A 10,985-nucleotide genomic window follows, 5' to 3' on the forward strand; every position below is an offset into this window, starting at 1 on the left:
TTTTAACAGGTGAAAATATAACACTATCATGACCCATATGACATATTATGACATGGTTATGACGTGTCATAAAGTGTTATGACGCTGGGTTTCAAGTAAAGTGTTAACCAAATGTTTCCTCCTGAACTTATTTAAGCTTGCCATAACAAACGGCTTGAATACTTATTGACTCAAGACATTTCAGCTTTTCATAATTAATTAATAAAAAAATGTAAATCTAAATTATGGAATATTGTGTGTTAGGCCAGTGACAAAGCATCTCACTTTAATCCATTTGAAATTCAGACTGTAACACAACAAAATGTGGAAAAAGTCAAGGGGTGTGAATCCTTTTTGAAGGCACTGCCTGGCTCACCAGCCCTGTGTCAACTTCCAGCTGAAACGTATTCACTGTTTCTAGAGAAATATTTAGAAACAGACATTGGGTGACACTCAGACAGTACGGTAAATGATAACAGGCCATTTAATGATAACAGGCCATACTGTTTTACCCACTTTCATACTGTATGTATATACTGTATTCTAGTCATGGCTCATCCTATATAACTACTGCTGTACACACATTTTCTATTCATATACTGGCCATACTGTCTATGCACACCATCTAGGGTTGCAAAGGGTCAGAAACGTTCCGGTAAATTTCCAGAATTCTTCCGGTATTTTTCCATGGGAATTTAAGCCCTGGAATTTTGGGAATTTTGCTTAAATTCATCAAAATAGTTAGCTTATAACAGTGAACCTTTTTTTTGTGGGATACACATAAGGCAATTCTAGGTCTTGTGGCATATTTTAGTTAAACTATCCCCAATTCAATGGAATTAAAACCTCTGAATGCACAGTGCATTCTTCCATCACATGTGCAGTGCATTCTTCCATGTACAGCTGATTCTCAAGATCTTACAAACTAATGAGATGCTATTGAGCCCACACTACTACACTGTCTGAGCCAAGGACTACATGCTTTCTGGGAAGTTTTGATTACAGTACTGGGTGGGGTGAATATATTTTATACGACATACATAATTTTTTGTTGACTAGTAAATAGTAGCCTACAGCAAAGTGTGTTTAAATAATTTCTAACTTGTTAACAATTTCTGCTAGTTAGTTTTTGCTACCATGTGGGTTTTAGCTTGCTTGAGCCTGCTAACGGAAGAGTGTTAATTCACCTGTTTCCATACATGTTTCATTTTAAAACATTTATCTTACAAAGGAGTTGTTTAATCTAACTGCTTAACTATTTATCTGTACATGGAATTGTATTTCTTTTTTTATATAAAAAAATTATAATCTTTACAGGAAAATGCCACGGGCGCTATCTGATGTGTGGAGACATTTCACTGCAGTTAATTTAGAAGGAAAAGCTGTGTACATTTGCAAATACTGTGCCAAATCATATGTGAAGAATGCAACAAAGATGCAGAATCATCTGGTCAAGTGCAATAAGTTCCCTCAGCACTCACAACAAGCAACTTTTGACAAAAGTCCCTCTACTCTATTCAAGGTGAAAACGATGAATAAGAGCACCTTATCGATAGCAACAGATCATGGTCCTCATGGAATCCTACGTTTTTTTGACTAAATGGAGGAACATAGTCAGAGAAATGCTGATGAATGTTTTCCTCGAGCTGTGTATGCAACTGGTTCACCTCTGATGCTCACAGGCAATGTGTATTGGAAGAGATTTCTGAATGTTCTTCGCCCAGCATACACCCTCCAACCAAACATGCTTTATCTACTCATTTCCTGGATGCAGAGTTCAACAGAGTTCAAGTGAAGGTCAAGCAAATCATAGAGAAAGCAGACTGCATTGCAATCATCTCTGATGGGTGGTCGAATGTTCGTGGGCAAGGAATAATGAACTACATCATCTCCACCCCTCAGCCAGTATTCTACAAGAGCACAGACACAAGGGACAACAGACACACCGGTCTCAACATTGCAGATGAGCTGAAGGCAGTCATCAATGACCTTGGACCACAGAAGGTATTTGCACTGGTGACAGACAATGCTGCGAACATGAAGGCTGCTTGGTCTAAAGTGGAGCTCCTCAAGCTCCTCAAAGACATCATGGCACTGAAAACAATGGATACACTCTACAAGAGAGCCAAGGAAATGGTTAGGTATGTGAAGGGTCATCAAGTTATAGCAGCAATCTACCTCACCAGGCAAAGTGAGAAGAATAAGAGCACCACATTGAAGCTGCCTAGCAACACCCGTTGGGGTGGTGTTGTCATCATGTTTGACAGTCTCCTGGATGGGAAGGAGTCTCTCCAAGAAATGGCCATATCACAGTCTGACGATATGGACAGCCCCATCAAGAGGATCCTCCTGGATGATGTATTTTAGGAGAGAGTGGTAAGCAGCCTGAAACTCCTGAAACCTATAGCAGTAACCATTGCACGGATTGAGGGAGACAATGCCATCCTGTCTGCTGTTCAGACTCTGCTTGCAGATGTAAGAGAAGAAATCCATACTGCCCTGCTCCAAGCAGAGCTCCAAGCAGAGCTCCAAGCAGAGCCCCAAGCAGAGCCCCAAGCAGAGGAAATTGCAGTTCTGAAATACATCAAAAAGTGTGAAGACTTCTGTGTCTCGCCACCTTGGCCTAGGTGAAGGCAAGGTTCTGCCACCTTGGCCTGGGTGAAGGCAAGGTTCTGCCACCTTGGCCTGGGTGAAGGCAAGGTTCTGCCACCTTGGCCTAGGTGAAGGCAAGTTTCTGCCACCTTGGCCTAGGTGAAGGCAAGGTTCTGCCACCTTGGCCTAGGTGAAGGCAAGGTTCTGCCACCTTGGCCTAGGTGAAGGCAAGGTTCTGCCACCTTGGCCTAGGTGAAGGCAAGGTTCTTGGCAGTCTGGCGAAGTACACTTCCAAGCAAGGGCTTTGGGATGGAGATGCAATATGGCATTCGTGCCAACATATCTCATCAGCCACCTGGTGGAAGGGACTTTGTGGATCTCTTTCCCCTTTTGCCTCCATCATCCTCCAAATCCCACCAACATCAGCCACCTCAGAGGGCAACTGGTCCTTGTTTGGAAACACACACACCAAAGCACGCAACAGGCTGACCAATACAAGGGTTAAGAAATTGGTGGCCATCCGGGCAAATTTGAAGCTTTTTGAGCCTGACAACGAACCATCCTCAACAAGATTGGTAAGTGACAGTGAAGATGAGGCATCGGAGTCTGATGTTCAAGAGGTGGACATTGAGGAGGTCCAGGGAGAAGACATGGAAGCCTGAGAGGAAGACAACCAAAGCTTTAGTTTCTAGACTATAATTTGAAAGATGTATGTTGAAAATGTTTTTGGGAGATGCGATGGATCATTGGGGATCATTCAATGTTCCCTTTCTTTTGTTGTTCAGTGAAATCATCCCATGTGAAGAGTCAACTCATTTAATTAACGTTCAGTTCGTAACTAAATCGTTTTTTAAATTTATTTTGGAAGGATTTAATCATTTGCATTTATGTATACATATGATAAGGTAAAAGGTTTATGTTTCTGTCTCAATATGATATGGTAAATATATCCAATGCAAAAAACATTAATTTGCATATATTCCAGTTAATTCCCATATATTCCTGTTAATTCCCATATATTCCTCTTAATTCCCACAGAAAGTTTCCACTTCTGAATATTCCCCAAAATGTGCAACCCGAACACCATCATATACGTACACTGAGTGTACAAAACATAACAAACACCTAATATTGAGTTGCACCCCCTTTTTTCAGAACAGCCTCAATTCGTCGGGGCATGGACTCTACAAGGTGTCGAAAGCTTTCCACAGGAATGCTGGCCCATGTTGACTCCAATGCTTCCCACAATTGTGTCAAGTTGGCTGGATGTCCTTTGGGTGGTGGACCATTCTTGATATACACTGGAAACTGCTGAGCGTGAAAAACCCAGCAGCGTTGCAGTTCTTGACACAAACTGGTGCGCCTGGCACCTACTACCATACCCCGTTCAAAGGCACTTAAATATTTTGCCTTGCCCGTTTACCCTCTCAATGGCAAGCACTCATACACAATCAGTGTCTGAATTTTCTCAAGGCTTAAAAATCCTTCTTTAACCTGTCTCCTCCCCTTCACTGATTAAAGTGGATTTAACAAGTGACATCAATAAGGGTTCACAGCTTTCACCTGGATTCACCTGGTCAGTCTATGTCATGGAAAGAGCAGGTGTTCTTAATGTTTTGTACACTTGTGTATATATTTATATTCCGGACTCTGACATTGCTCATTCTGATATTTCTTAATTCCTTTCTCTTAATGTTTTGGATTTGTGTGTATTGTTTTGTGTTGTTAGGTATTACTGAACTGTTGGAGCTAGAAACATAAGCATTTCACTGCACATGCCGTAACATCTGCTAAATATGTGTAAGCAACCAATAACATTTTATTTGATTTGAACTGGGTGGGACTTCCTATGGTTTAAGGAAGGATCAAACAATTCCATCTACGTCATCAGGAGGGATCAGCCAATTAATTATACTTGTTCAAACACTCTCCAGATGGCAGTGGTTCATCAGCGCCACCTGTTGACAGAAAAGAGAACAGCAGTCGTGAATAAATAAAGATGTAACATCAGTATGTCACCATCAGGGGTCAGGAGAGGCTAAGGGAGGCAGCGTAGGCTGAGGGGAGAGAGAAAGAAAGAGAGAGAGAGAAAGATAGGAGGGGGGATTAATGCAGCAGGTGTTATGGTCTCACAGTTTTAAATGTCACCCACATCTCTTATTTCGCTCTCTGTTTAACAACCCTGCTCTATTAGTCCTCTACACAATCACAGCAGTACACAGAGGAGGGAGGGGAGAGGGGAAGTAGAGGAGAGAGAGAGAACAGCTGTCTTTGCATCTTTACCCTTCTAAACAGACAGAGATGGACTGATAAGGACACAATACCATGTCTTCCTCTGTGATGTCTCTGTTTTCTACCCTTATATTTTCTTGACCATTATTCGCAAATGGAAGAAACACAAAAGAACTGTCAATATCCCTCAGCTTGGGGCTCTATGTAAGATCTCACCTCGTGGAGTTGCAATGATCATGAGAACGGTGAGGAATCAGCCCAGAACTACACGGGAGGATCTTGTCAATGATCTCAAGGCAGCTGGGACCATAGTCACCAAGAAAACAATTGGTAACACACTATGCCGTGAAGGACTGAAATTCTGCAGGTCCCAGCTGGTCCCCCTGCTCAAGAATACATATACATGCCCGTCTGAAGTTTGCCAATGAACATCTGAATGATTCAGAGGACAACTGGGTGAAAGTGTTGTGGTCAGATGAGACAAAAATTGAGCTCTTTGACATCAACTCAACTCGCCGTGTTTGGAGGAGGAGGAATGCTGCCTATGACCCCAAGAACACCATCTCCACCGTCAAACATGGAGGTGGAAACATTATGCTTTGGGGGTGTTTTTCTGCTAAGGGGACAGGACAACTTCACCGCGTCAAAGGGACGATGGACGGGGCCATGTACCGTCAAATCTTGGGTGAGAACCTCCTTCCCTCAGCCAGGGCATTGACAATTGGTCGTGGATGGGTATTCCAGCATGACAATGACCCAAAACACACGGCCAAGGCAACAAAGGAGTGGCTCAAGAAGAAGCACATTAAGGTCCTGGAGTGGCCTAGCCAGTCTCCAGACCTTAATCCCATAGAAAATCTGTGGAGGGAGCTGAAGGTTCGAGTTGCCAAACGTCAGCCTCGAAACCTTAATGACTTGGAGAAGATCTGCAAAGAGGAGTGGGACAAAATCCCTCCTGAGATGTATGCAAACCGGGTGGCCAACTACAAGAAACGTCTGACCTCTGTGATTGCCAACAAGGGTTTTGCCACCAAGTACTAAGTCATGTTTTGCAGAGGGGTCAAATACTTATTTCCCTCATTAAAATGCAAATAATTTTATAGCATTTTTGACATGCGTTTTTCTGGATTTTTTTGTTGTTATTCTGTCTCTCACTGTTCAAATAAACCTACTATTAAAATTATAGACTGATAATTTCTTTGTAAGTGGGCAAACGTACAAAATCAGCAGGGGATCAAATACTTTTTTCCCCCCTCTGTATATTATTCGTAGCCGTCTATTTACCACCACAGACCAATGCTGGCACTAAGACCGCACTCAACCAACTCTATAAGTCCATAAGCAAACAAGAAAATGCTCATCCAGAAGCGGCGTACCTAGTGGCCCGGTGACTTTAATGCAGGGAAACTTAAATCAGTTTTACCACATTTTTACCAGCATGTCACATGTGCAACCAGAGGGAAAAAGATTCTAGACCACCTTTACTCCACACACAGAGATGGATACGAAGCTCTCCCTCGCCCTCCATTTGGCAAATCTGACCAAAATTCTATCCTCTTGATTCCTGCTTACAAGCAAAAACTAAAGCAGGAAGTACTAGTGACTCGCTCAATACGGAAGTGGTCAGATGATGCGGATGCTACGCTACAGGACTGTTTTGCTAGCACAGACTGGAATATGTTCCGGGATTCATCCAATGGCATTGAGGAAAATACCACTTCAGTCATCGGCTTCATCAATAAGTGCATCGACGACGTCATCCCAACAGTGACGGTACGTACATATCCCAACCACAAACCATGGATTACAAGCAACATCCGCATCGAGCTATGGGCTAGAGCTGCAGCTTTCAAGTAGCGGGACACTAATCTGGACGCTTATAAGAAATCCCACTATGCCCTCAGACGAACCATCAAAAAAGAAAAGCGTCAATACAGGATTAAGATTAAGAATCAGGCTCTGACGCTCGTCAGATGTGGCAGGGCTTGAAAACTATTACGGACTACAAAGGGAAACCCAGACATGAGCTGCGCAGTGACGCAAGCCTAAATGCCTTTCATGCCTGCTTTGAGGCAAGCAACACTGAAGCATGCACGAGAGCACCAGCTGTTCTGGATGACTGTGTGATAACGCTCTCGGTGGCCGATGTGAGCAAGACCTTTAAACAGGTCAACATTCACAAAGCAGCGGGGCAGACAGATTACCAGGACCTGTACTCAAAGCATGCATGGACCAACTTGTAAGTGTCTTCACTGACATTTTCAAACTCTCCCTGACTGAGTCTGTAATACATAGTGTGGTGCCAGGACAACAACCGTTCCCTCAATGTGAGCAAGACAAAGGAGCTGATCGTGGACTACTGGAAAAGGTGGGCCGTACAGGCCCCCATTAACATCGACGGGGCTGTAGTGGAGTGGGTCGAGAGTTTCAAGTTCCTTAGTGTCCACATCACCAACGAACTATCATGGTCCAAACACACCAAGACATTCATGAAGAGGGCACGACAGAACCTTTTCCCCTCAGGAGACTGAAAAGATTTGGCATGGGTCCCCAGATCCTAAAGAAGTTCTACAGCTGCACTAACGAGAGCATCCTGACCGGTTGCATCACTGCCTGGTATGGCAATTGCTCGGCATCTGACCGTAAGGCGCTACAGAGGGTAGTGCGTACGGCCCAGTACATCACTGGGGCCAAGCTTCCTGCCATCCAGGACCTATATAATAGGCGGTGTCAGAGGAAAGCCCATAAAATTGTCAGAGACTCCAGTCACCCAAGTCATAGACTGTTTTCTATGCTACCGCATGGCAAGCGGTACCAGAGCGCCAAGTCTAGGATCAAAAGGCTCCTTAACAGCTTCTACCCCCAAGCCATAAGACTGCTGAACAATTAATCAAACGGCCACCGGACTATTTACAATAAACCCCCTTCCCCCCTACATTTGTTTGTACACTGCTGCTACTGGCTGTTTATTATCTATGCATAGTCACTTCACCCTACCTATAGGTACAAATTACCTCAACTAACCTGTACCCCCACACATTGATTCGGTACCGGTACCCCTGTATATAGCCTCGTTATTGTTATTTTATTGTGTTACTTTTCATCATTTTTTACTTTAGGTATTTGGTAAATATTTTCTTAACTCTTCTTGAACTGCACTGTTGGTTAAGGACTTGTAAGTAAGCATTTCACGGAAAGGTCTACACTTGTTGTATTCGGCGCATGTGACAAATAAAGTTGGATTTTATTTTATTTGATATGTTCTCAGTGTGTGTGTGTGTGTGTGTTTGCGTGCATGCATACATACAATACTCTGAGACTCAAAATGGAACTGCATCTATGGCTCGGTTATTGGTAGGGGTCACAAATTGAAATGGACAAAAGCATTATACACTGAACAAAAATATAAACGCAACAATAAAAGATCCCAGAAACGTCCCATACGCACATGAAGCTTATTTCTCTCAAAATGTGTGCAAAAATGTTTTTACATCCCTGTTAGTGAGCATTTCTCCTTTGCCAAGATAATCCATCCACCTGACAGGTGTGGCATATCAAGAAGCTGATTAAACAGCATGATCATTACACAGGTGCACCTTGTGCTGGGGACAATAAAAGTCCACTCTAAAATGTGCAGTTTTGTCACACAACACAATGCCACAGATGTCTCAAGTTTCGAGGAAGCGTGCAATTGACATGCTGACTGCAGGAATGTCCACTAAAGCTGTTGCCAGAGAATGTAATGTTAATTTCTCTACCTACCATAAGCCGCCTCCAACGTCATTGTAGAGAATTTGGCAGTATGTCCAACCGGATTCACAACCGCTGACCACATGTAACCACACCAGCCCAGGACCTCCACATCAGCAGCCACCCGGACAGCAGCCACCCGGACAGCAGTCACCCGGAGGCCAGCCCTTCGGACAGCAGCCACCCGGAGACCAGCCACATGGAGACCAGCCACCCGGAGACCAGCCACCCGGAGACCAGCCACCCGGAGACCAGCCACCCGGAGATCAGCCACCCGGAGACCAGCCACCCGGAGACCAGCCACCCGGAGACCAGCCACCCGGAGACCAGCCACCCGGAGATCAGCCACCCGGAGACCAGCCACCCGGAGCCGGAGACCAGCCACCCGGAGATCAGCCACCCGGAGACCAGCCACCCGGAGATCAGCCACCTGGAGACCAGCCACCCGGAGCAGCCACCTGGAGACCAGCCACCCGGAGACCAGCCACCCGGAGACCAGCCACCCGGAGATCAGCCACCCGGAGACCAGCCACCCGGAGACCAGCCACCCGGAGACCAGCCATCCGAAGACCAGCCACCCGGAGACCAGCCACCCGGAGACCAGCCACCCGGAGACCAGCCACCCGGACAGCTGATGAAACTGAGGAGTTTCTGTCTGTAATAAAGCCCTTTTGTGGGGAAAAACTCAGTCTGATTGGCTGGGCCTGGCTCCCCAGTGGGTGGGCATGGCTCCCAAGTGGGTGGGCCTATGCCCTCCCAGGCCCACCGTTGGCTGCGCCCTTGCCCAGTTATGTGAAATCCATAGATTAGGGCCTAGTGAATTTATTTCAATTGACTGATTTCCTTACATGAACTGTAACTCTGTCAAATCGTTGAAATTGTTGCGTTTATATTTTTGTTCAGTATACAGTCGTAGTCAAAAGTTTTGAGAATGACACAAAAATACATTTTCACAAAGTCTGCTGTCTCAGTTTGTATGATGGCAATTTGCATATACTCCAGAATGTTATGAAGAGTGATCAGATGAATTGCAATTAATAGCAAAGTCTATCTTTGCCATGCAAATGAACTTAATCCCAAAAAACATTTCCACTGCATTTCAGCCCTGCCACAAAATTACCAGCTGACATCATGTCAGTGATTCTCTCGTTAACACCGGTTAGCGGAGTAAAAGTTTGAGTAAAACGCCACTCACCTTGATTCTTTCAGCGCTTGCCACAGTCTTCCCTGCTACCACTGTAGTCATGGTGATCTGCCGCTGCTGTGGGAACTGTTCTGACATTCTCATATACTTTGCTGATTCGAAGTGACTGTTTATTGACGACTTTCTCTAGTTTCCAAAAACATTTGGATATTGTTTCGCACGTGTCACGTTCTGACCTGTAAAGGTGTGATTTGTTAGTGTTTAGTTTGGTCAGGACATGGCAGGGGGTATTTGTTTTATGTGGTTCATGGTGGTTGTGTGTATGTGTCCATGTAGAGAGGGGTATTTGATTTATTAGTCCAGGGTTTTGGTTATTGTTCTATGTTAGTAAATTTCTATGTTCTGGCTAGTCATTTGTATTTCTATGTTTAGTTAATTGGTGTTGGGGCCTTCATTTGGAGGCAGCTGTCTATCGTTGCCTCTGATTGAAGGTCCTATAATTAGGGGTGTGTTTGTATTGTGGTTTGTGGGTAGTTGTATTCTGTTTTGTGCTTGGCACCTGACAGAACTGTTAGTGTCGTTTCTGTTAATTGTATACGTGTTTATTTTGTTTCTCCTTCTTATATATTAAAAAGAGAAGATGAGTATACACTTCCCTGTTGCGTCTTGGTCCTCCACACACGACACTCATTACAGCACGGTCTTTAGCTGTTATTTTTTTCGTCAAATGAGATTGATTTCTGTTCATTGTACTGTCAGCCATCGACCATCACCTTCGCACATGAATACGCTGACAGGCCAGGGGGAAAAAACATTGTTGACGTGTGGTTGGATTGGGCAATTTTCCACAATAACATTGCAGTAATTGGTCAAAATTACGAACCCGCTTTTGATTGGACTCTTTTATGCGCTAAAAGTGCAGGGATTGGTCAATATTGCGAGCTCTAGCATAATACCTCGCTGATAGCAGAATCCTGGAGGGACTGTAATAGGGCTATCTTCTGTATACCACCCCTCCCTTGTCACAATACAACTGATTAGCTCGAACGCATTAAGAAAGAAAGCCATTTCACAAATGAACCTTTAACAAGGCACACCTGTTAATTGAAATGCAATCCAGGTGACTAACTCATGAAGCTGGTTGAGAGAATGCCAAGAGAGTGCAAAGCTGTCATCAAGGCAAAGGGTTGCTACTTTGAAGAATCTCAAATATAAAATACATTTTGATTTGTTTAACACTTTTTTGGTTACTACATGATTCCATATGTGTTATTTCATAGTTTTGATG

This window comes from Salmo trutta, chromosome 29 (assembly GCF_901001165.1).
Source record: "Salmo trutta chromosome 29, fSalTru1.1, whole genome shotgun sequence".
Taxonomy (NCBI): Eukaryota; Metazoa; Chordata; class Actinopteri; order Salmoniformes; family Salmonidae; genus Salmo; species Salmo trutta.